The 27,916-nt window shown below is 44.7% G+C and overlaps 1 protein-coding gene across 21 annotated transcripts in view; it reads right to left on the reverse strand.

Moving 5' to 3' along the window:
* Positions 1-27,916, reverse strand: part of MAGI1 (membrane associated guanylate kinase, WW and PDZ domain containing 1) — a 410,797-nt gene that overhangs the window by 137,921 nt on the left and 244,960 nt on the right. Inside the window, exon 1 of one of the 21 annotated variants that reach the window (XM_019499604.2) lies at positions 2,078-2,095. The exons of the other annotated variants lie outside the window; for them this stretch is intronic. The gene's annotated coding sequence lies outside the window, so the exon portion shown is untranslated. Of the gene's footprint in view, positions 1-2,077; positions 2,096-27,916 lie in introns of those variants that run through there. 21 annotated transcript variants of the gene reach the window in all.

Consider the following 27,916-nt stretch of genomic DNA (forward strand, 5'->3'; position numbering starts at 1 on the left):
GATACAGCTAAATAATCTCACGCCCATCTGATTTCCAACCGCACAAAGGAGCATGAGCCAACAAAACAGCTGTCTCCGTTCTCTTAGAAGCCCATATCCCCCTACCCAACTCTTCCTTGGCAGACCACAAGGAAATGAATCAGTGCTGCAGCATCCTCGGAGGTCATCGGTTTTGGGGCATGGATGGAAGAAAGGGAGCCGCCCCTCACGGAGAAGCACTTGGTGCCAGCCTGCTCTCTCCGGATCCGAAGCACCATCCCTGACCACCACCAAAGCAGCATCACGCAGGGAGAGGCGGTATCTCTCGCAGGCAGCCAGGCCTCCAGCCATTCATTCTGGGGCTGTCGAGCAAGATCGGTCCCTTCCAAAACTGGCTGCAAATCTCAAAACAACCTGAAGTTTGCACCGAGCCACTTGTACACCAGCTGGGTTTCGACTCTGTCAGGCAACAAGTACGATCAGTCTGAGCAAGGTCATCGAGCAAATGAACATTTTGGGGGCGAAGAAAAGAGACTTGGAATTGAAGCAAGGCATGTCAGGACAAATCCTGTCTTGCCCAGCCCAGTACGTCTAACACAGCGACCATGTTATACAGTCACCCTGGGGCAAGAGCCCCCAGGGCCAAATAGGATATTCTGGATGTCCAAAAAAACAGACCGTTTGCCTTTTTGGTAAAGGGAGGACACGCACATTCATGCAGGCAATGACCTGACTTTTTTTAAACCCCCCCAAACCTTATCATATTACAGGTTAGCTTGAGTAAATTAACAGTTCCTTCTACAAATGCTTCGTGCCATATGATATCGCCTCTGACCCGAGAGCTTTGTGCCTCTCATGCCACATAAGACCTCTGCCTTTGCTCCCTGCCCCACCACCAGCGGGAAAAGAGTCCAAATTAAGCATCCCTCCATTGCAGCACCACAGACACCCGGACCCGAACAGCCGGACAAAGCCCTTGCTATCCCGGGCGGCGGCAAAAATCGAGAGGGTGAAGTCCGGGGGCAGGAGTTCACAAGATAAAGCCCGGTGATTAACAAGTCTAATGCAACATCTAGCAACGCTCAGGTTGCAGGTGCCTACACGAGGCGTTTCCGAAACCCGCTGGACCCGAGCGGTGCCGCTCAACCCGTTGTGACAGCAACTCGAGAGGTCTTTCCAGCCAGCGTGAACGGGAGCGGGAGAAAGGGAAGAGCCTGGCCGGCGAGGCAGGGTTCAGCCCTGCAGGTGATATGCCGTTCGGTTCAATCGTGCAGCGTCCCCCAGGCTGCGGGGTCCGAGCCCCGGCAGACCCCTCCCGAGCCCCTCCGTTGTGGGAGGCTGGTGCCACCGGCAGTGGGCAGCTGACCAGCTCCCCCATGAAGCGGGAGGGGAGTGGGGAAGCCGCACAATGGCACTCGACACAAAAGGCCATCCTTTTCATCCTTTCTGCTTCTCCATTTTTTTTTTCCAGCTGAGCCACGGCTTTAGTCAAGCAAAAAAATTACAGGCTGCAAGTGGGGGGGGGCGCGGGAAAGACGGACGGTAGAAAACAACAGAAACAACCCTGTTTTGGGGAGGGGAGGGTGACAAAAATACCCTTCATCATCTTCCCCTTCTAAGCACACCCTTTAAAGGACCCCCCCCACCTCCAACACATGCTACACGTTGCGGAGAGCTGACGTATTTCCCTCCCCCCCGCTTTCTCTTTAGGAAAGGATGCAAAGGCCCCAACATGGAAAGGGCAGCGAGCATCCTAGCAGTCACAGCCAGAGCCAGCACAGGGTGGATAATCACATGAAAAACATGGCTGGCTAGTGCAACGACAGATGCAAAGGGAGAAATACCGGACTGAGCCTTATCTAGATTACGGGGGGGGGGGGAAAAGGGAAAGAGCAGGTTGGGGAGGGGTGGGAAAGGGTTGAAACTGTGGTCGTGTAACATGGCTGCACCGTTTCAACAGCCTTGCCATTTCCAGCGTGGAGAGAGAGCAGCGAAAATGTGTGCTCCTGCCACCCCTTGTTGCAAGCACGGCTCCTTCATTCAGGCATCCCTCGGTCTTTCCTGAGCCGCAAGGACAAACCCCGCGGAAACACTTTACCTGCTCCGATGCAACTTCATGGGCGCCGGAGGTGGAGATCCCGGAGGGAAGGTGGAGAGAGAATTAAAAAAATTAAAAAATAAAAATAAAAAATCTGCTTCGCTCCCTTTTTGCAGTCCGCAGGCTCATCTACGTGCGTCTGAGCGAGCACTTACCAGCAGCTGCTTCTTTTATCAAGCACAGCAAATTAGTCCTCCTGCCCAGTTAGACAGTTCAGTCAATGTGGGCTATTCACACTCCGGCTCTTGTGTGAGAGGCAGGCTTCTCCTGTCCCTCTGTCCCCCTGCCGGCACCCGCCCACCTCCACATGGCCTTTGGATAAACACGGCTTTCACATCACCCACCGAGCACATCACATGATGCTGACAATCAACAGTCTGGGGGGAAATACAGACTGGGCCCCTAAAGGCTTTACCTAGAATCAGACACTGAAATCAGAGCAAGAGAAATGAAACAGGTTTCCTTTAAAGAGCAAAAAAACCCGCCAAACAATCCCAAAGAAGCAGAGTTAAAATAAAAAAAAAGGAGGGGGATTGGGTCCAGAAAAAGGGCAGCTCTCTCCCTTTTTTGGGGGGGAGCCTTCCTTAAAAAGAGCAGTCGTGGAAATTTGTTACCCTCTAAAACAGAAAAGTAGGCTGGTGTGACACGCGAGATCTATGCGCCAACAGCCTGAATCCATCGCAAGCCTGACACCGAACCATGGATTTTTCCCTTCATCACTTGCAAGGAGAAAATATGAAAGCCCTGGCTTATTTCCACCCCCCACCCTGGGCAGCAGGCTAATAAAACCTATAGAAACACACGTTCACTAAAAATAACTGCACTGTGCGACAGCCAGATAGCGGGGAAACTCATTTGGACATGCGCAGTAGACTAAATGCGCAGTAGACTAATTCTTCTGCAAATTAGTACGTCATGGCAAAAGCCGTGCTAATGAGCTAATGTGCAGCAGAAGTGGTCTACTGTGCATTAGCGTCACCTAAAAACCACGTGCGGTGTTACTGTGCAACCGCACCAGTCACTGCACATTGATTTAGTACCTGTTATTATAGGTATTCAACTTAATGCACTCTAACTACAACGCATTAATGTACGTGTAGACGTGCCCAGGTTGTACCATCCTGCTGCTGTGAGAAGTATGGAGCAACTGAGAGGTGTACAGACCCACTCTGCCCTTAAAAGCCTTCGGAGGGAGAGGGGTGGGGAGAGCATGAATGCTGCATGAGCGTCTCGCATACACACTTGAATAAAATTTCATGCAATTAAAGACATTTTTTGCAAAAATCCAGCTGGTCAAATAAAAGATATCACCTCTCCCACGAGTTCTGATTCAAATACACACAGCACCCCAAAAGAAATCATTCTTGCACCCATGGGGCATACAAACCCATGCACATAGCTGCTGGACGAGAAAAAAAATACAGATATAAAGCAGGCTGAAGAATTTAATGCTGATATAAAGTTTGCCATTCAACCGAGGATTCTTTTCCTTCATCACTCCCAAGGAGTAAATATAATATTAGATTACTTGCAGTTTAAAACAAAAAATTATAATCCGGAAAAATATTTCTGCTCTCTTTCAGCCTCGTGTCTGAAATGAGATTTCTGACAAAGTGCCTTTTCCTCATGGGACCTATTTCCTCCCATCTGTATTCTGAAGCCCCCAGAAGGCATTTGAGCGCTGCAAAAATAATACCTTGCACAATCATTTCTGTTTGACTTTCTAAATGAGTCGAGCTGCTGCAGAAGAGCGTTACAACACACAGGAAAAAAAATTCCAAAAAATTTTGGCAGATCAGTTAGAGTTGCCTGCTTTTTGTTTGCAATGGCACTTAACTATAATTATCATAAGCCATCTGCCTAAGCTGAAGTAAAACTAATGGTAAGGTACTGGAGGTGCAAGTATCCTGCTTTATGTGATTTACCAGAAACAATGACTTATGATGACAAAGTGTTGCCAACTCTTGCAATTTTATGGTTAGGCTAGCAATAGATGGTACTTTTCCTAAAGCCCCTTCTCACAGAATCATGCTCATGCCTTAGTATTTCATTAAAATAAATGCCTTTAGAGCCCTTGAAGCTGTGATTTGGGTTCGAAATGAGGCTCAAGTGTGCCCTAAAAGGTTTTAGGAGGAAAACAAAAGTTGGAAGATAATTTTAAAAAGCATCTCACGATAATCTCATGATTTTGGAATCCACTCCCCAATTGTCAGGGGACTGACCCCTGATTTTTTAAGGCTGGTGGTTTAAAAAAAAAATACCGTGGAAGTTAAAGAAGCCTTAACTGGGACCATGGCTTCTGCTGTAACTATATGGCAGCAAAAGGAAGCATCCAGACAATCTAGTAGTACAGCTGGAAAAGGTCTGGAAACAGGGCTTTCATGTCATTTTTACTGGGTATTTTTACACACACGTGCATGTATGCACACGTGCACAGGGCAAGGCAGTCTAGTGCACTCACACGCACATATGCACACGTGCACAGGGCAAGTAGTCTAGTTGACACACACATGCATATGTGCAAACGTGCACAGGGCAAGGCAGTCTACTGCACTCGCACATGCACGTATGCATACGTGCACAGGGCAAGTAGTCTAGTTGACACACGCACATATGCACACGTGCACAGGGCAAGTAGTCTAGTTGACATACATGCATATGTGCACACGTGCACAGGGCAAGTAGTCTAGTTGACATACATGCATATGTGCACACGTGCACAGGGCAAGGCAGTCTACTGCACACACACACACGTATGCACACATGCACAGAGCAAGTAGTCTAGTTGACACACACATGCATATGTGCACACGTGCACAGGGCAAGGCAGTGTACTGCACTCACACAAGCACGTATGCACACGTGCACAGGGCAAGTAGTCTAGTTGACACACACATGCATATGTGTACACGTGCACAGGGCAAGGAAGTCTAGTGCACATACGTGCATGCATGTACATGTGCACAGGGCAAGGCAGACTATTTCTGATCCAGCATAGCTAAGGGAATCAAAGAAATAATTTTTAAATCCACAAAATTCAGTTCTGACGTGGAGGCTTCCAGGGTCCCTCTTTTTCCCCTGTCCATGGGAGATGGCATAGCCATCCCTTCTGGCATCGTTGCTCAAACCCATTGCCCTCTTGCAAGTGCCAGGCAGCGAGGAGAGGCAAGTTCCTGAATACCCCCCTGCTGATGGTATTCACACAAAGGATGGCCAGCTCCTCCTCCTCCTCCTCCAGCCTGCCTTTTTGGGACTAGCCTTGGTACTAAGATATTACTAATGCAAATACATTGGTGTTTTTTCAGGGACTCACGCAGGATGCAATAGGAAGAGGGCAGGTGTGTCCAGCACACATGGACTGGATATAGCTCAGCCAGCTTCCAGCTAGGTACTAGTGACACGGGTTCACTGCTCCAGGACTCAGGCTGCTGCTCCATCCGGGCCGTGCTCTCATAACTATCCTGCCACCAACTACTCGCAGCTGGTTCACGGATGCCTGCTTGAGCTTATCCTGCCTTGTAGTGTAGATGTAGCCTTCTATCAGAGAAGGGGTGGAGCATTATTCATGCCCTCCATGAAGCAGCCTCCTTGCTGACATGTTGCAAAGCTGGGCAAGGCAAGCTGAGGTTTCTATTTTGCCAAACCCTGAGAAGCCACACGCAAGATTAGGCAGGATTTAGTCTCGATACAGGGGGCCAAATCGTGTTCTCCTTTCCATGGATGAGACATCTGCCATTGGCGTGTCTTACGGGCAAAAATGAATTCTCTTTGCAATTCTACCTTACCCCTGAACGATACCCAAAGGCGACCTTTACAGCTCAGGTAACGTGTGCGTGTGTTAAAATCACCTTATGGGAAGGATAAAATCACTTTTACTTTTCCTTGTGCCTAGTGTTTAGTATTTTCTCAGTGGGGATTATTAGGAGTTTGCTAGCTGGGAATCCCCAAAGCAGCCTTGGCGATCAAGGAGAGCTGGGGGGGGGGGGGGGGGGGGGTGACGACACTACTACACATAACAGATGCTATCTCCCTGCTGAGTTGCTAATACTCACCATGCATTTCTAGGCTTGGCTACCATTCTGTGGAAAGGAATAAAGGCAGAAGGAGGGGGGGAAAGATGTAAAAGCAACCTGAAAATGTGAGTTCAGGAGAGGACACTTGGAACCCACATCTCCAAGGGGCTAAAAAAAAATATATCACCTTGTCCTTTGAAGCTGGCTAGCAGCGGGAAGGACTCCAACCCGCTTGCAGGGTCTTCAGTTTGGACACCTGACTCACTGCTTTCCTGGCTAGAGGAGGCTGGTCAATTGAGAGTGCACCCAAAACTCGAAAAATAACCATCACTGTCAATCAGTCAGGCCATCCGGGACGTGCCCTTCTGCATCTATATTCTCTCCAGGACCAAGATGCATCTTTGCTTTCCTCAGGTGATGCAAGCTACCCGAAGGGAGGCAAAAGTAGGACAGAAATATGATCTAGAAACTGCAGCAGGGTATATCCATTGCTATTCTGCACTTTGTTTTCACATTCAGAGATTTGGGAGGGGGGGGAAGGGACTGCTAGCTAGTCTAGGCCCACCTTCTGCTGGGTCTCCGTTTCATCCAGCTACTCCTATATGGAGCCCAAACCAATATAATCAACTATTGTTCAGTTGTTACCAATAGCTTTAAAAAAGTCTGTTGTACAAAACAGTTATCCTATTTTGAACATACACAGACAAAAAAGGGTAATAGAAAATGATTATAACTGAATTTGAAAACAAAATAAAAAAAAAATGGAGGTTTCACACTGCTGTCTTTCTTTACATATGCGCCGATGGCAAATTTGTACAGTTAAGTTCGAAAACAGGCCTATTTCTAATTCAAAAAGGAGGTATATTGAGTCTACCATGGCTTAAAAATTATTACACAGACAAAAAAGGGTAATAGAAAATGATTATAACTGAGTTTGAAAACTAAAAAAACATTTAAAAAAAATGGAAGTTTCACACGGCTGTCTTTCTTTACGTATGCGCCGATGGCAAATTTTTATAGTTTAGTTCGAAAACAGGCCTATTTCTTATTCAAAAAGGAAGTATTTTGAGTATACCATGGCTTAAAATTTATTTTTAGAAAAGCAACATTTTGTCCACACGGAGATCAATTTTCTCAACGAAGCGTTCTTGAGTTTATGCGTGTTTCAGTGTGAATTTGGGGGGGGAGGGGGAATCACTAAAAGTCTTCCGCTTCAATACTTTTTAATGGCTTTCAATGATTAATCTCATATTTTTCCATTCTTCCTAATAGCTGCACAGCATAATAGCAATATAGATTCTGGTTTACATATAGTAGGAGATCGATCTTTTAATGGCAAAATTATAGGAATGTGCCATTCCAACAGATCTGTCACCCATCCACCTGCTAGCTGTGCCTATATGCAACGGGCTAACAGTGAGTAACAGATATGTATTGCTTCTGACCCCTGCAGGTCACCTTTTTTACCCTGGAGTGTAAAAGTGGATTATCTTTTCTTAGATTCTCATATATCCTGGTAATTGGCAAGGTACGTTAATGGAGATTTTAGATGTAATGCTTGTAGCTGGAACTCTAATCGTTGGCCTTAAAATGCTCCTTTTCACATAGTCAGTGTTTAACACCGTGGCTCTGCCTCTTTCCGATGGCAGATAAATTGCATGAAACCCTCATTTCCGGTGTGTTCTGCTCTCTTGGAGTGTCCCTTTGTTCTCACATTATGAAAGAGGGTGAAAAAGCAAGAAGAGACTGATCAGCTTCCCAGCGTCAAACAGGTCTTGGCAGAGGCACGCCTTCCCTAGACGCAAGCAGTCTTTGCATCGGAAACGCTTGATAACCGATTAAAAGTAAGCCTGATTTCGGCTGTATCGGGTATGTGCAAACATCGGTAATATCGATTCATATTTTTTTTATATTGACTAGCAAGGCAGCACGACCTATATACTATAGTGAAGTGGACCGCTGGTGGGTAACTGGGGGCTCTGAGGATGCACCAGCAACACCTACGGTGACAGAAATAGCGCTTTGTTTCTTTAATGCTGGGGTGCAACATGCAATTAGGAGCCCGCAGATTGCTACCATTGAAGCCGCAGGCATAAAAGTGGTGTGGCTCCATTGACAACTGGGCAGCTATATTCATTTCTACCTGCTGCAGACTGGGGGTGGTAAGACACAGTGTACTTTTCTTTGGAGGTCATCTAGTCCACGCCCTGCTCCAAGGAGCATGCCATGTAAGCCATCCTATAGAAAACACCAAGAACACCCTAACTTGCCACAGCAAAAGCAGGGGGATGAGAGTACGGGCAACGTGCTGCGGCTGCAAGAACGGGAAGGAGGGGCAGCACCGAGCACAGGCTAACTGGAGAGAGGGGTCGCAGAAGAAGCAGACCTCTGCCAAGGGCAGAGTAGCATTCAGCAAGGGGCACTTGCAATGCCACACCGTCCCTGACTCCCACGGGGAGTTGCAGGCACGCACCCGTGGGTAGAACAGGGACTTCAAAACAGCTCATACTTAGAGGGCCATATCCTCTGCCAGTCTGGCTCAACAACCCTACGCTGATTTGCAACAGCTGACGTTCTGGTCCTAGCTATTATTTGCCGCCCTATAAAAAGCACTACTTCCAAACAAAATTAGGTGATGCAGACTGTAAAGGGAAAACCCCAGGCTCATAAAGCCCGAGACGATATTTCACTCGATGTATATTATTTTGCTGTAACATGCAACTTCCAAACTGCAGCCTTCGTGGTTTGAAATTGTCCCTTCAGAGAACTGAACTGAAAATTGGACAAGAAACACACAGAGATGCCTCCCTCCCTCCCCCCCCCAATCTTCAGCTATTAATTGCAAAAATAAAAATTACAAAATGCCTTCACGTCCTTGTAAAATGTAAAAACAGATGGAGTTCAATGGTTCTTTAGAAGTAGCCAGGGACCGACATTATTCGTAACTCAATCACCACATTTGTAATAAGAAATTAAAATATTTAATGCACTTCACTCCATGCATTTTTCAACTTTTAAGTACAATCTATTAACCCAGTCGCAGACACACAACTCATCAGAGCCAAAGACCTACTTAAATAATGACTTAAACCTAGAGAGAAGCAATGAAATTTGCCACTAGGAGCCTGCTGTGATGAAGATGAGCGGTCCAGAGAGACTGGCCCTAAACCTGGAGCCATACCCCCATTACCTTTACCTTGCAGGAATGTGAATATCAAAGGACACCCAGCAGAGAGGTACATCCCTGCTGTACGCTCAATTAATGATGGCAATAAAATAACAACCGCTCCTAATCACCAGACGGCAATGTAGCTTGTCCTACCCTTTCAGAAATACTTGATTCCAAGGAGCACGGCAGGTTTCTTACCGTGAAGAGGAATTAGCGTGTCTTGCTCCGTATCAACGGGAAACTCGCAGCGTAGGTGAGAAGAAAGATAAGTTTCACCAATCACGGATGAGAAGCCGTTCACCGGATTATTAGCTTATTTGCAAAATAAGTGAGAAAGCTTCAGCGAACACAGAGCTGGTTTGCTATGGCTGTTGCGTTTCAGGACGACTGGTATTACCTCAAACTTCCCCCTGCGCTCCCCTCTGCAGTTCAGTATAGTCTATAGTTTTCCACTTACATTACACACTCTCCCAGCATGTAATGGGATTGCCCCTACTCCATGTTTAAGCAGTGCCTAGCAGGATGTGTGCCTACCGCCTAGATGTTACCCTTCTGCCAACAACAACGGATCTGCAATTGGTTACGAGTCTTTATAGAAACCTCAGCTACTCCGCAGCTAAATCTATTAAGTGCAACTCAGAACCGAAGAGTCTGGAGATTATCCTAATTTGGGTCAGTTAGAGCATTGAGAATATTTTTCCTTTAGTTGTTCAAATCCAGAAGTAATTCTCCTGATTCTGCTTGTTTTTCTGGAATACGCAGCACTAAAAAAATCCAATTGCATTGAGCCGGCTTTAGTAAAACACCCACCTTATACAATGAAACCCCTCTATTTCAAAGCATTTTTAGAAAAGCACTAAATAGCTTATACCCATTTTACAGACAGGGAACCAGAGGCACAAAGAGGAAAAGCATCAACCCAATGCCATCCAGCGATGGAGCTGAGAACTGAACCCGGATCTCTTCAGTTCCTCACTGCACAGACATCCAGGGAGAGTGAGATGGAGAGTAAAAACTTTGACCTGAACAAGAGAAAAGCCTGCAGAAGGGATACAGATTTCACGAAATCAGGGATGAAGATTTCATGTATGCACCTGTGATCCACTGACTATAAATAAGAGTTAAACCAGGCCCAGAAATGCTTCTCTCTTCCCAATACAAATGCAGGAAATAATCCCTGTTTACCTATATTAGTAGGCGTTTCTGAGCCAAAAAGAAGGCGGATAGACTATTACATGTCCAATCGTAGTGTATCACGCTGCAGCCCTTAGAGATGCAGGCAAAGTCCCAGTAAGCTATTCATATAGCACAACACATGTAGCTTTCGTTCAAGTGCACAATTACAACAGGGGTGAAGGATGAAAGACTCCTAAAACAAAGACAAAAGGAACCAAAACTCGTGGCAGAGGTGATCTCTTTTATTAGAACAACTAGATATTTGCAAACAAAAAATTATTTATATCTGTAAGCTTTAGGGCATGGGCACCTTTCATCAGGCATAGGATCAAGCATAGAAGAGATCACCTTTGCAGTGAGTTTTGACTCCTCTTGCCTCAGTGCGCCCCAACCTGCGAGACGCGGTGACCCAAACTTCGGCTCAGCTGCCGGCAAGAGCAAGAAAGGCTGGAAAGTGCAGAGCAAAAAGCGAGAAAACACACCCAACCAAGGTTTCAATTGTCATCTCAGATCTGCCGACAGCTGCAGATCATCGAACTGACTCCAATCGAAACGTTGATGAACCCTGAGGGGCAGTCTCACCGCTAACATTACAAAACTCCACCCAACCTGAAGGCCCGTGTGAAGCTGGCAGCCCAAATGTTACGGCGTGTTGTTAGTGGGCATCTGGCAGGATGAAGAACAGCCCGAAAAATTGAAGGGGAATGGGACTATCCTTGTTTCACTGCCGAGCGGGGAGAAACAGGGAAAGCAAGTTGTATGAACAGTCAAAAATACATCAGGTGACAATAGATTGGAAGAGCATGCTACACAAATGAGACCGCCGTGTTACCTGCGGTCTTTGCACTGCCCGCACACAAAACGAGTGCACGTTGCACATCCTCGTTGGAAAGGGAAGCCTGGTGCAGCTTAATGAGCAGGGAGTAACTTGGGAGATCTGGGTTTTACCCCCACTCCTCGACAGTCCTGGTGCTTTAGCTTGCAGGCGGCACATCGCTGCTGTGCCTCGCTTTCCTCGGTGGCTAACAAAGGGATGCTGGCACTGACCTCCTCTGGAAAGAAGCACTTAGAGACCGACTGATGAAAAAGCACCGCGCAGCAGCTAGGTGTGCCTTTCATTTCTCTTTGCATCATTTTTCTCATCTCATTGGCTAATTAATGCTCAAGGACTTATCTTCGGGCCTGCAGAAGGGCGGCTTCACGGCTCTTACTGCTTTTAAGCAAAGACGAAACAACAACCCAAACCCCGCACGTCACTGCAGAAGCGGCAGCGCAACACGAAGGTGCTGAATAGATGCAGCTTTGCTCGCGGTCGTGCCTGCCGTTCACAGCACGGCATAGAAAGCCACCTGCTTTTCCTTGCAGCAACACCTTGTCGGACTGACCAAGATGCCTGGAGGACTTACCCCTGCATTGGACCGCAGAGTGTGAGTCTCATTCCCCTCGGCTCCCTCGAAAATCCCAGCCCCGGTTCAAACTGCATCGTTTTGAAACACAGAGTGATGCAGAAAGACTCACTGCAAACCTTTCTTAATTGGCAATACTTTGATCATAATTAGCACATTAGATTGAAATCAACATAAGTCTAGAAATAATTCTCACTATATTCCACTGCCATCCCCCGATAGTGCCTTTTTTTCCTGGCACTGTTTAAAATTAATGAAGTAAACATGTTTGCATATTTACCTTTTCATTATGGGGAAATGACAACAAGGCAAAACAACGAGGAGACAGCAAAAAATCTTCACCTCCTCACAGGCCTCTGTAGCTTTTGCTTGTGTTCAGACAGCCAAAGCGGAGTTAAACAAGCAATATAAATTTACTGGCCATGTAGGCAATCAATTAGTTTCCTCCACTACAGCAGAGCCACTGAAAGCAAAGTGTGATAAGGAGGGATCCTGGTTTTCTCCGATTTAAAAAAATCCCCTATTTTTGGTTGGAAAAAAGTAACCCCATATCCACATTTTTCTACGATTAAAATGAAATACTACTATATAGATAGACAGACAGACAGACAGATATAGATTTATCTATGTATAGATCTATGTATACCTATATCTATTGTGTCTATCTATGTATACCTATATTTATCTCTATAACTATATATAGATCAATATATATAGCTATAGAGATAGATATAGATCTATCTCTATAGCTATATATATTGATCTATATAGCTACAGAGATAGATATAAGTATACAAAGATAGATCTATACATAGTTAAATCTATGTCTGTCTTTCTATCTATATATATATAGATAGACATAGATCTAGCTCTATATCTATATAGATCCATATATTGATATAGAGATAGATCTATATCCATCTATCTATAGATATATCTATGTGTTACCCGTGTTTCATTTAAATCACGGAAAAATGTGGATTTGGGGCTACTTTTTTTTTTTTTTTTTTTTTTTAACTGAAAATTGGGGATTTTTTTTTTTAAATCAGAGAAAAGCAGGATGCCTAGTTATGAAAATGGACCACTTCCTTTTATGTTTTTTTCTTTAAGAAGGGAGATGCATATACAACCAGGTTTCCCTGGGGGTTTTAGTCTTGCTGCTGTTCTCCAGACCATCATCTGCTGATCTGCTGGTGGTGAGGGAAAAGCAGGTCCTCAGGAAAGATCTGCAAGCCCAGGTTATGAGAGCGGATGTGTTGCAAGGGACAACGTGGAACAACGTTTAAACATGTAGATGACCAGGAACGGTAGCATCGTTCCCGGAGTAGACTGGAAAATGGGATTACACCAAATCCCAAGTGCAGGACGACAAGAATCCTGGCTTGGCTGCAGGGAGGAAGAAAAGTGAAGGGTAAGGATGGCTTCAACAGGCATAGCACCAGCTAAATCAGCAGCGCAGGGAGGAGATGGGGTACTTCGGGGTGGTCCCTGCAGACAGGAGGTTATCTAATAAGATGCTGTGGAAGGGCTAGAACATCACATCTCTATCACGAGGAATTGTATCTACCTAAGGGAAAAATGAGCCAGGTTGTATTAAGTTTGCTGGTACAACCTAAACACACAGATCGATTGGGAAAGTCTGCACCCACGTTCTCTTTGTGCGGATGAGCAGTTTTACCAGCACAACGAGCAGCAGAAGGGCTCTCGTTTCCTTCGTGCTCGCCTTTCACCTGTTTCTGTGAAAGGAGTTAGACCCTTTTTCGGACTCAGCGCCTAACTAGACCCAACTCCACCCGGTAACCCGGGAGTCTGGAGCCAGCCAGGACCTTTCCTCGCTTTCGCATGCAGAAGCATTAACTGCAGCCATGGGCCGTCTATTGGGATTTACTCCACAAAAGCCTACGGCTACTGGCTGGCGAGGCAGGATATCTGCCCGAGGAGAGACCAGCAAGCCAGACAAGACTTCAAGAGGCATTACAAAACTAGCCCTTCACCCCAGCATGTCCCTTGTGTAAGTTTTACACTAGGGATTACAGATGCAAGACTTGAGGAACAGTACATTTTGTTCAAGCCTCACAAAAGCACACACAGAAACCTGATGCATTTTGCTACAATTGAGGACCCCTACTTATGCCTTGATTCATGCACTGATTGCCCATTACAAATGCTGAATACCCATGATTGAAGCAATAATTAAAAAGGCAACTTGTACTTGGCAGTTGTTCCCATGCAGTTAGAAAGCTGAATTTCTTGGGCTAGACCCCGGGTAGCAGGAAAATCCTATTGAAACGGGACGTTCTGCAACAGGGACGACAGGAAAAAATCAAACAAGGACCAGTTTCGCCCTCCCTCGCTGCACAAGAACAACTGCTTGGAGAAGGGCAGAGGGAATTTTGTTTGGAGCGAGCGTCGGACAATGAGGGTATTCAAACCACGGAGACACGATTCTGCCGAGACCTTGGAGCGTGTCCTCGATGAGGACTGTATTCCTACGATACTTGGGAACCCGCACTGCTTTCCTCTCAAAGCACTGACACTTGCAGCTGAGAGTTCAACCCAATTACCTACAAATTAGTTGTTTCTCCTGAGGTTTTCTCCCCCATTTCCATTCACTCTGTGCCTCCCTTCTTTACAGGGATTTGCACCATGTCATAAATACTGCAAGTTATGCACAGCAAAGGCGCCCAGGTCTCTCTACTTGTTGGCCCATCACTTAGGAAAAAAATAACACAGGAGGCATCTGCTCAGGCAACAAAATGCCACGAACACTGAAAACCAGACATCTTTCAAGGGCTGTTTGCTTTTTCTCCCCTCCCTTAGGCGCAGAATAAAAAGTAGCTTGGCACAACCTTTAGTTGGCATAATCAACATAGCTCCAACCATTTTAATTCACTCCTTCCTCAAACACAGGACGAAAAGGAAAAGGACACTGGCCTGAGGCAGAAAACCCAAGGAAATGCAAACTGTGCCACCTGCACATTTACCTTAAACAAAGTGCGATTCCTAGAAGTCTCCATTTCTGCTGCCATTTTGCAGTTATTTTTGGACAGCTTTCTTATCCAGGTGGGTTTTTTAGAAAGCAGTTGAAGACGCAGCCCAGATCATTTAAAGTATACGTTATAGTGAACGAGACAGAGCTCTCACACTTCTGTATGAACACCTCCCACCAATAATATGGGAAACAAAGTGACACATCTCAAAAGGAAGTGCTATCTAGATACACATGAGATTTACTCTCCGAACTCTACTCTCCGATTATATGGTCACTGCTATATGGATAAGTGGGAACATCCCCTCGTTTTCCAGCAATTCTCAAGCAATCAAAACCTACTTGGCTTTCTACCATGCATAGGATTGCAAAAGAGATGTTGGTAGCACGGTTAAGCCATCTCACAATCAATCCAGGAGCACAAGTTCGACTTTTACTCTGGGCCCATGCTAAAAATGCACCCCCCCCAGTCAATCCAGAGATAAACGGCACTTTGGGGTGCATCTACACGTGCATTAACATGCTTTAGTTAATGTGCATTAAATCTGGTGCCTCTTTTGTGAAGTACTAGGAAAATGCGCATTAGCTTGTCTTAATTTGCAACTGAAGAGCATGGTTTTTAAGTGACGCTTAATGTGCATTAGCTTATTTTAATGCACATTAACTAAAACGCACAGGTTTTTTTTTAGTGATACTTAATGCACATTAAAATAGGCTAATGTGCATTTAAGCACATATGTAGGCTTTTGAGCTAGGAAGGTCAAAACTAACTAGATGAGATGCTAGGCAACTCGCACGTCCTGTACACTGTCTCTAGAAACCCATGTGCATGGTTTAACCGGTTTTGAATTGTAATGCTGTCCTATGAACATCAGTGAAGATAAACCTATACATGTATAAGTGACCAAATTGTATAGTAGTGGCAAAATATTTAAAGATATAGTTAAGGCAATCCAGAAGGAACAGCACAGAAGTTCATGGAGCCTTGAGTTACCCCTTCAAAATAATGCATCACAGATGAGTGGTTTGAGGTGAGACTGCTATATATTTACAACATCTGTTTTCAACCAGCAGAAAGTCAGATTAAAAAGGACAGCTACGAAAGCATCCGTCTACCACAAGGGCATCTTGACGAGAGGACGTTACTCTAGGCTAGGATGCAGTACTTTGGAGGAGGCTGTTCTGAGATTGAGAGCGGCCGCTGTCAAAGGAGCGAGTTGTACCCGTTTCAGAAGTACCGAAGTAGGCATGCCATAATCTCTTATGTTACACCGCCCAAACTATTTCAGCTGGAAACGTTTCAAAGATAAACCATTTAAAATTCACAGTTATCAGTAATCCATTGTGAAGTCCACAAAAGCAATATAGTCCTGGGTATAAACATCACGGTTAGACTGTACTTATTTTTTTCCCTCTTTGTCCTGTTTATCCGTAAACTGAAACAGTTGAATAAATGTGTTGTTCCAGCACTGCTTTCACAGCCACGGGTCCTATAATTCTGATTAAAGGATTCTCTGGGTGCCCAGCCAGGGAGATCTACATATTTCCCCTGCTGCTGTATTGGCTGAACTATTGTTATTTGTAGAAAGCTGCTCATCACAGATGTACAGGGCACATCTAATGCAGAATAAAACGTATTTTCAATGCATGATGTGCAACAGAAAGCCCATCAGAAGCAATGAATAATCTCTGACAATGCCGAATGAATAGCACAGCTCTGTCGGCCAGCCTATGAACCAAATGTTTATAATCCACATCTGGCTTTTGGTAGAAGTGTGCTCAGTGAACTACAACTCCCAAAATACTTTGCAGAACATTTATGCTCAGTAAGTCAGAAAGTACCTACAACTGAGAGAACAGCTAGGGTCCACAAATCAGGTATCCAGGGCAGATAGCTCATTTTATTAAAAGCTTCACTAGCTTTATCACCTACTTGGGCTTCGTAATTTTTTGCTAATTGCATTATCTTTGCTACCTTCAGTAGCAGCCAATTGCAAACCAGGATATTCTCCAGGAACAACAGAAGAATTATTTCATTTTATTTTATCTTTATTTTCCCTTTACAGTGATGCTAAACTTCTCCATTATGAATTCATTTAGGTGCTATACTTCTCTCTCAACTGCTTGCTAGTGCCTAAACGTGCACACTAACGATAATGCATGATGAGGAATGTTTCTTTTACAAGCTCATAAGACATCATTGCAGGCAAAGCAAGGAAACGCGTTACAATTAACCGTCCGTCATTTAACAGAAGTAAAAGTATATGTAAGATAGGGAGAAGCAATGAATGTTCTGGCTTTTCTCCACTGGTGTCAAAGTGGATGTGAAATAACAGTTCTTAATCTGGAAAAAAGAAAACGTATGTACATTTTCAGAGGAAGTTATTCATTACATTTGGAAGGACACAGAAGATAATTCCTTTGAAATCGTCTGATCACTTCAAAACTAGTAACCCACTGGCCACGTCTACGTGAGACGCTTACTGCACAGTAGCTCGTTAGTACTGCACAGTAGCATCACGGGACACAAACCGTCATGCGACGCTACTGTGCAGTCGACGTCACCAGGAAGCCGCGCGGGGACACTACTGTGCAGGAATACCCGTCCCTGAGCAGTCACTGAGTACTTGGTTATTCATGCACTAAATCACTGCACAGTTGTCTCGTGTAGACATGGCCACTGGTCCACAACACAGAGCCATGTGAAAGCGGACGTGTGTAGAGGAAAAGCGACGGCCCGCTTTCCCCGGATGGTTACAACCAGTGGGTGCCGTTCTCTAGAAGTCCAAGTAGCACTGGTGACCTTTTGCCCAAGGAAGGCATCTGTGACGATTGATACTGGATCGTGCCCTTCTGGTTTCTGCCATCACTATTTTTGGATTCTGCAAAACACTCGTTCTACACGGGGATACCCTGGAGGCCATTCAGAAGTTATCGCTGATGTACAGAACGGCTGCATTGCTTGATGGCATTACCCACACGAAGAGAGAGGATGCCATCTCTTCAGCTGCCGCACTAGTTTCCTACTTAACTTCCAGATGCAACGAGAAAGGATATATAAATGTGTGCATCTGTTCCTGGGGCTGAGTTGGTATCTCGGGCTGAGAAGTAAACTGGTTCTCACAACTACGTAAAGTGGTTTTCAGGAGAGAGGAGAGCATTCTTTGATTTATTAACAGCAGCTATCAAATGTTATACCTGCACCCAGAGATGTGCTAAATAGTCCCCTTGCATAAATCACTAAATAGAGGGTGTAGCTATACTACCAAATGGTGTAAAAGGAAAGGAAGAGGAAAGGCACAGCAGCTGGCAAAAGGGACAAGGACAGGAAACAGAATCTGTTATTGGCAGTCTGACTATTATTAATGGAAATTTCTGGGCTTTTACCAATTGGTCTCCTTTCTGGAAACCTCACAAATTGGAGTGCACGAGGGTTTGAAGTAATGATTTTGAATAAATGGCTGCCTACGAGCCCAGGGGACTGGACTCGATGGCCCAGGGGACTCTCTCCACTCCTACGTTCCTCCAAGGTGGCATGCCACAATCGCGCAGTGCCGTCTGTGCTCCCAGCCCAGCTACTTGTAGAAATCCCACCAGCTTTAAAAGGCACAGAGTCAGGCCAATGAGGAATACATTTGGCAAAATTACCCTCAGTTTAAAGCTCACTATTAAACTAGTGCATTGAGGTGAAAACAGAAATGATTCTGCACTTACCATGAGGAGAGTGGTGAAGGGCTTACTAACCCTTACTAACCAAGAGATGAGACAGAATTGAAAGGCCTTCCCACCATTTCCTTCAAAACCCATTCAAACAATCTTAACAGACCAAATGAAAGTGAAATAATCCCTCAGATTCATTGTTTCAGAGGTGGGCTTGCATTTTTGGGGGGTTTTTGGTTTTTTTGGCCTGCAAACTCACTAAGCCATTATGCAAACCAAGACCCTGCACCGTACAAAAACGGTCCTTTAGGTCAGCGCTGTTAAGTTCAACCATTTGCTGAAGTTAGTATGCACCTGAAACTATTGTTCTGGGTTCAGTTTACAGATATTTTGATTTTTTTTTAAAATTCCCTGATGAAACATGTATGATGACCATAGTTTTTTCAGTCTCATCAAACATTTTATTGTAGCCTCGTTCCACATGCTCACATCCCCTGAGTTTCCTCTAGTTTTCCATCCTGAAATATGGCCTTTATAAAGATTTTTTTTTTTCCTGATTGGTTCAACAGCTTGTCTTGTTTCTCATGCATAGGAATAAAGCAGCAGCTCACTTTAGTCATATGTTTCAGTTGTTCCTCTCACTCCCCCGCCGTCTTTCCACGCACACCATCCCTGCGGACGACCCAGCTTTCCGTGGGCAAACAAACGGGAGGTTTCCAATTGCACGCCGCGGCTGCTGATTCGTCTGGGCTCCACAACGTGGCTCAGCGTTATCGTTTCAGGCTAACATGCTTCTAAGAGATATTAAGCACCCAGATACCACAGTAATAAGAGCAGGATAGATTAAATTAGATTGCTGATAGATTAAATGCCAGAATCTGAGCAAGCAGAAACGGATGCAACTCCACTGAAGTCAGTGGCGCTATGCTGTTTTGAGTTCAGATGGTGTGACTCTCACCAATTAATTTTTTGGCTGACAACCTCGGCCCCTTACAACATTTTACATTCATGAATGAAATCCCGGCTGAATTTAATTGGAAAGGAGACTTTCTGTCCCCTGCAAAAGGAAGGGCAGACTTCCATCTTTCAGGATACACGCCCAACACATTGATGGGATAAACATAAATGAGAAACAAATTGCCCTACATGCTTCCTTTCGAGGCTGTATCAAAACTATATGGCTTGCCTAGATTTCGAGACAGGGCTGGTTCATACCGGAGACAGGCAGGCACCGGGGCGAGCTTTTTGCTACCTGTACCCTGAGTTGAAAAAGCATCTAAGCCTTTAAAATGGCAGACATAAAAGGTATCCCTCTCTGTAACTCTGTCTCGGCAAAGCAACTTGAATGGGAGTATTCCTCGGTATAAAGCTTCAAACACGCTTCACAGCCTTGGCCAACTTGGGCTGAAATTGGTCTTGCCCTATCATTATTATCACTATTCTTTGCTAAAAGTATTCCTCAACACGGAGTCATCCCTAGCGGGGTGACCGCCCCAGGCCCCGTGCTTTGGTGGGGCCCCGTGGAGCCAGGCAGAGCAGCCGTGGCCCCTCCCGCGGGGCCCGCCTGGAGCTGGCGGCTCAGCCCTACACCGCGGAAGAAGCATGGAGACCTCCCCCTCTTTGTGGGGGTACCACGGCCCCACACAGTGTTAAGGGGGCCCCGCATAGGCTGATTTGTCTCGGGCCCCGCACCGCACTAGGGTCAGCTCTGCTTCAACATATCACTATTTAGGAGGCTAAAACTATTCTTCAACATATCACTTCAGACAAGCAAACCTTGCTCCCACTGAAACAATTTCAGCGACTGAATGGTGTCAAGTTGGCCTTAACAAGCCTCCAAAAGATCAGCTGCGTGTACACCCCAAGCATGAACTTCGCTTTGGACATGCATCTAGCTGGGGTCATCTAGACTCAGCACTCTTTCCTGCCTATGCAGGGGGTCGGACTCGATGATCTACTGAGGTCCCTTCTGATCCTAACATCTATGAATCTATGAGGGGGCTGGGACAAGCCTTGCAACTAAAAGTCTATGAAAATCAGTCCTCAAAAGGGGATCGACAAGACCCACTTCCACATAGTGATCTCTGGTCATATCTCTGATGGCCAAGAGCTCCCGAATCGACAAAAACGCCAAAGCACGCAAAGGTAAAGAAACGGACACCGGTTCTGTCATATGAAAGAAGTCCTCAAAACAGTGCTTAAGCCAAATTAAATCATGACGGGCTTTGTTGAAGTCCACCTGGCACATCTTATAATCTTCGATCTGGGTTATCTATGGTTCTAATTCTGTTTTGCTCGGAGAAAGGACAGAGAGCCATTAGATAAATCAATTGAAATGGGGCACACTGAAAACACCCCGGTTATTCAAAACAGGCAGCAGAGAGCACAACAGCATGAGAGCATTCCTGTGATTGCTCTTCTATTTATGAAGACTTCCAGTTTGTCAACAAACGTCAAAATGTTCACCAGTTTGATAGTGATAAATATGCTTATCCAAGCCTGAGACCTGATGTCAAAGGAGATGCAACGATTTACACTAGCTGAGGATGTGAACTACGAGACTGGCTTTTCTTGTGCTATATGAGGTTTTATTTCTCTTCTAGCTCCAGTCAAAATCATGATTACCCAAATATTTCAGGCCAGCACATACCATTACAATCTGCCTGCCTGCAGAAACAGCCCAGAGATATCTAGCCAGCAATGCCTCTTTCAAGCTTACATACCCCTCTTGTTCGTCTCCAGTGTATCCATTAGAAACGTATTTGAATTTGATTTGAATGTTTCAAGCAACGGAGAATCTAACCCATTCCTAGGCAATTAGGTGATTATTGTAGCAACAAAATAAAATCAAGGGACAGGCAAGGAGTTTTGCTTGCGCTTATTTTATTTAGAAAGAGGTGATTTCTAGTTGTACTGAGAGATTCCCGATTTGCCAGGGTGAAGAAGAAAAGTGCTGTATTATTAGCCGGATGGGTTCATTCATCACTTGCTGTCGGTTACCAACACAAATCACTGTTGCTCATACAAATAACTCCATGCACAGTCTAGAGAAATCTTTCAATTAGGTGCCTCCAAATAAGACACAACAACTAAAAAAGAGAGAGAGAGAAATAAAACCACTAACATTTTATATGGTAACACACATGCATCAATGCAATGGGTAAAACACCATAAACCTTCCAATGACCTTGTCAATCAGCCCCAACCCTAGCAGAGAAAATCTCTTTCAACGAACAAATCCCACGGTCCAGAAAATGCCAAAGTAAATGGAGTCTCGCAACCAACTGTACGAGCGGGCAAACGCATGGCGTGGAGAAGCCCCAAAGTTGAGAACGCTTCGCTATGAATGCCATCTCAACACCATCCGCAGGCTAATCTCAGACTATAAAGGACCAAGGCAATGATTGTTGGAGTCAAAGGTGCAACCCAACCAAATGCAAGTAAAACGTCTTCATCATATCCATCATCTACATTCATTGAAACTCCTAATGAGCATATCCTAACGTGGCTCAGTTAAAATGAGTGGTGGCCAGATACCCACACCAGAAACACATCAAACAGCTATACTGGTAGCCTTCCCCTATCCCCAAGTCAGAGCTCATCAATACATTAAAAATCACATGGTAAAATCGTAGATATACACAGTCTAAAATGAATTCCTTTTTGTCCGGTGCAGTTATTTTTTTCCAGCAGTAGTATCTCTCATCCAATAAAAAGCAAGTTTTACAAACCAAAAAAGCAGAGACTCCCTATGCCTGATGAAGGTCGACTGCGCCCGAAAGCTTGATAAGAACTTTTTTCCAACTACTCAGTTGGTCTAATAAAAGATATCACATCTACCCAAAGAGCCTTGCTTGCCTACAAACCAAAAAAGACACCTGCCTGTATTTAAAAATATCAAGTACCTGTGAAATTACTAGGCAACCTAAATTCATAGATTGTAAGGCTGGAAGGGAGTTGGGAAGATCATAGTTTCATAGCTGGTAGGGTCAGAAGGGATCTGAGCAGATCATCAAGTCTAATCTCTGCCACGGCACCAGACGACAAGATCATCGGGTAATCTGATATATTTTATTAGACCAACTCAAACTACTAGCATTACTACTTTTTTTTAATTAAGTACTTTTTTGGCAAGGCTTTGGGGGAGGGGTGGCACACTTCTGTGACATACAACTGTCTCGACTAATGCGTGTCGTCTCCAGCGGAGCGTTTGCATCTGGGTTTACAAACGCACAATACAAACGATAGGAAGCAACTGGAAAGAGGTTCCATAGCCAATTATGTATGGCAGATTTAGGATCAAGGGAGCCTGAGCAGTAACTATTTGTTATGCTCTATAACTCATAGAGGGAACTATTTGATGGTCACATTTGAAGTATTATCCCATGGTCTGTCTGCATGCCAGTACACCCTGGACCACTGGGTTTTACAGTGGGATGAAGCTCAGGTTTGATCTTGATGGCAGTGTCAGATCCTTTGCATTAAATAACTAGAAGCACAACAACAATAAAAAGCACCTGGGGTTCAAAGCAATGTTAAGGTCCACTCCGGTGCATTTAATGAGGAGACACTGGAGTCTTCCCATTTATTTAACTGATGATTGGGTCAGGCCATGATCGAGTATTGCTTTATTATCGACTTGTTGGTCAAAAGCATTCATTCATGCCACTGTCTCTAAAAATGACTGGGTGTGCGAGCTGAGGTGCCCAGCAACACTAAGCTTGGGTAGGTAGGTCTGGGACAGGTTTTTCCCCTTAATCTGCTTTTGCCTCGAACATATTGTGATGCCAGTCAGAAACGCAGACTCGATAACGATTGCATAGCGAGCCGGCTGCAGAAAACGCTTGGGTGGGATTGTCACGTGTCCCACATTTTGGAATGAAATCATTCATCTTGCATTTGACAATAATAATGACATGAATACACCTCCATGCGTACAGGCGCACATACACACATCGGGTGCACAGGCTTTGGAGAAGATACATATTTTGAAAGTTATTTTCTGGAAATACAATACATAGAAGGAAATGACCAAGCGTCGCTTTATGCCAATGTATTCAATGTGGGTAAAGCCAGACCTTGGAGACACGGTTCCAAGGCAAATGCCCTGCATTGCGGCCTCTGCATCATTTGTGGGTTTCTTTTTGGGAAAGCTCACACATCTTTCCTCTAAGGAAAGAGACAGTGCATCTTAAATGATGTGGCCAGAAGCACAGACGCAGCCAAGAACGTGATATTACATTACCTAACCCCCTTTAAGTCCCTAACACAGACAAGTGGCACTTACAAGCATCACTGGTTTTATTCCAGCGTATTTTCTGACTGGCACTTTTTGTTTTGATCTTTTTTTATGATTATGATCGCACTGTATTTATGGAGTACTTTGCAGTCAAGTTTCTATACGTGAACATCCAGCAGAACCGCTCTTTTTAATTGCAGCTTTCACAATAACAATCAAGTTTCCAAAACCTCACCTATAGTCCACAGAAAGGAATTCAATATCTTGCCAAGGTTTTTTTCCCCCCCCCCATTACACTTCTTTCTACAAGTAGCCTCCACTAACAGCAGCACTTTTAATAACAACATAGTGCTTTTCATATCCAGATCTCTGAGAGCTCTACAAAGCACAGCAAGTACCATTATACAGTGGGAGAAAATAAGTCGTAAAGAGAAAAGGTCTGGCTGCTATTTGTCTAGCAGCGGTATGTGAAGACACAATAGAGATTTGAATCAGAGAGTACTGGATTCTCTACCTAACGAAGAGAAAGACAGATGCATGGGAAGGTCCATCAAATTAACTGCTTCAAGGCCTGAATGCAATGCTACCATCGTCAAAGGGACTTTGGATAAGGTCTACATGCAGGAACAGGGGGGACAGAATAGGACTCTCATGCCTCCTATTCCAGGACTCATCCACTGCTCCTGGGAACAGGACAGAGCTATGGTAAAAGCTTTCCCTAACAATGTTGCTCCCTCCTATCTCCACATGCTACCTTCTGGTATTCAGAAAAGGGAACAGAGCTATACCTAGCAAGCGATTAAAATATGCATGCAGTGTCTGTCCAACAGGTATTTTCCATTCATAAACTGCCATAGCCAACGTTGCCACGGGTCAGCTGCAGCATACTGAGAAAGTTATACCGATAAATTTAATATCGGGCAGTACTAAGGCTGCTGACAGTCTATTAAATCAGCTATAGCATGGTACGTCGGCACTTCATTACTGAGACGTTATCAGGACTCGCCGGCTATATCACACACTATGTGGGAGCTCACGAGCAGGGCAAGGCATGACACCCTGATCGCGGTGGGGTTTGGAAAGCGCGACCCTTTCTAGCTCTTCTGCAGCATAAAGAAGAGGACATATAGCCCTTTTCAATGCAGTAGACCTTATCTGCCCCTCCTTCGGCACCTTTTCCTCTTTGTTTTGTCATGTTTCATCTTTGCTTTAAAAACATAGTGGGAATCTATTTGGGGAAAGAAAATTCATTACCAATATGTGCTTTGTAGGTTTGGCTGGTTTTTTACGCGTCAAGGAAATATAATAAGAGTCTAAAAAAATCAGAACAAATTCTTCCCCCACGCACAGCGGTGTATTCCCGGAGAAGCACATCTATGATGGACCCTGCTGTTGCAATTGGTTTTCTCTGGAAGTTGCTCAGACGCTATGATGACGGCCAGCAGCATAAACCCATAAAATAGACTCGATAAATAATTAATATTATGGGTTCAGTTGTGTATGCATTTATACGAGATCCTCAAAGCGAGGGAGGGAGAGAGATCAGAATCCTTCATCCGAAACTGAGATGACATAGGGAATATTTCTAAAATATCACCTAAAACTCATTAAAATTATCCTGATTCTTAAACATCTGCAGGAAAATCATGATGTCAAACTGATTGAAAAATCTCTCCATGCCTCAGCCTGAGAATATCAGGGGTTACATTTTCAAAGCACAAGATATAGGCAAAATTCATCCCTCGGTAATGCAGTGGACGGCTCTACCATTACCAGTCCTTTTGCTGGAAGGGTTCACCCAGCACCATCAAAGGATACGTATAGGGCAGGCACACCCAGATAGCAGAGATAAGTACACCACAAGGCATGCACCGTTTATTGCCATTAAACCTTTCTCTTGTTTGTGTGCAACCACTATTTCAATACATTCGCACGGCCGGGCAAAACCGTTCGATGCAAAATGCTGCAAATGCTAGAAAAGCCAATTGCAGAAGGTTTTCATTTTTTCCCCCCCCACTACACATGAGCAGAATAAAATAAGTCTGACACAGTGGTAGAAAGAGAGGGGATCAGAGAAGTTACCATAAACCCTCATTATGAAAGCACCCCTGAGACCCATCCATCTTGGGTGTCAGTCTATAAAGCGTTTTTGCTATAATGGGGATATCTGGAATAAGACCTAATACTGTAGGGCATTTTTTAACTTCACAAAGAACATTGCAACAGGCGACTATTTAATCAGACTGCTAAAGGAGCAGGCCAGCAGGTAATTCAACAGGAGTGCGTTGCTTTTAAATATTTTACTAAAAGGCCCGCAGAGATAATAACATCTCATTTGCCAGTTTGCCCTTCAACGTGAGATAACCTTAGTACCTTCTTGAAGGGGAAACAGACCTTTTATTAGTAAAGGTCCTTCAATTTAAAAATCTCCCCATGGTGATAGTGTGACATTTGCAGCTGGGATGCAAGGATTTGTACATATAAAAGCGGCATCCAGGAAACCATCAGAATCTCCCCTTGATTAAACATTTAAGCTCCGCGTCCGTGAGGTCCAGATAGCAATGACACGATGCAAAGTTTCAGGAACACTTTCCAGCATCAGCTCCTAATTTGATTCGCATATACCTTTGCCAAAGTTTACAAAGCTGTGACTAAAAGTTTCCACACTCATCCTCCACTTCTGACTGTTTTGTTTTTTTTTAAAGGGCAACAGTGAAAATGGTCCACCTGTTTTCAAAAGCAGAGAGTAGGGAAAAAGCAGCTAGCTTGCCAATACCAAATGCCAAAAATATATTGCAATAATTCTTTGAAGAGCTCTCACACCTCTAAAACTAAAAGCAAGGACTTGGAGTTTTCCTAAAGCTTTGCTAAGTTTTTGGTGCAGGGGGGCTGGACCTGACGATCTCACGAGGTCCCTTCCAGCCCTAAACTTCTGTGAATTTGCAAAGGTTAGGGATATTTAGCCAGGCCTATCACTACCTTCTTGCTAGTGGACAGACAAAGAGGAGGAGGAGGAAGACCTAGGACATGCTGGACCACTGGCACCAAAGACTGGATGGGATTAAAACTGACTGATTATACAAGGATTGCAAAACCTGTGAAGAATGGAGGAAAGTTATTGCAACAATAAAGGTGCCCCAATGGTTGTTGCGGCCTTGGGACCGACTGATCATGACCGCTGGAAGCAGACAAATATTGCTGCCCCAGGAGCATCACCTCTGAGAGGTCCACACAAGGGGACTTCTGGGCAGAACTGAAAATAGACTGTTGTCTCATAAGACAGACCCAATGTTGCCTATCAACTATCCCCTACAAGATATTCATTGAGATTCATGAAGGAACATTGCAAAGGAAAGACCTGTGGTCATGGATGAATGTTTCATTAGTGTGACAGCATGCATCAAACCCGCACAAGCCGCAAAAAAGGATAACGAGACCCCGAGAGCTATATTATCTTCACCTGGATCACCCTGAAATACCACAAGCAAACAGGGAGAGGAATAGGGAGACATTACTAAACACTTCCTAACCATGACCTTTTAAAAAAGTCAGAGTGCTTAGACCGCAAAGACATCAAAGACCACTGAACTAGTAAAACACATGAAATTACAGAAATAAATGGGGAAAGTCCAATAAAAGCACTACCAATCAACTCATTAGATGGAACGAAAAAGTTCTGGCCTGTGCCACAACGATAAAAAGAAAATCTAAAACTTCAAAGTAATGAGAATGATAAAGCTCAAGTTTCAAGTTCACTTATCCATGCATGTTTAAATCATGAACGCGCTAATTGGGTGAGTGGGTAGCGCACCGACTGGTAACAGATCTCCTAGAGTTGCTCACATGCTCATATACAGACCTGACTGGGATTAGATGGGCCCAAGGAAGTTGATGCTTTCTGTGGTTCCCATCGCAAAACCCATCTCCACAATAGACACGGTGCACTTCCTTCCCTTTATTAGGAGTTCATGAGAGAGGAAAAGGGCTTCAACCAACAAAAAGTCTGAACTACCTTCTGCCCCCCAAAATCAAATCAACCTCAGCAATCAGAGATCCATCGATAAGGTGGTCACCGATACATCGCTGTGGCAGGGTAGCTTGCATTGTGTCTACCATGTGTTTCATATGGATGGAGAAAGAGCCCAAGATGCCAGGACGGTCTGGTCCACCTTGCAGGTTTCAAACAT

This window comes from Alligator mississippiensis, chromosome 12 (assembly GCF_030867095.1).
Source record: "Alligator mississippiensis isolate rAllMis1 chromosome 12, rAllMis1, whole genome shotgun sequence".
Taxonomy (NCBI): domain Eukaryota; kingdom Metazoa; phylum Chordata; order Crocodylia; family Alligatoridae; genus Alligator; species Alligator mississippiensis.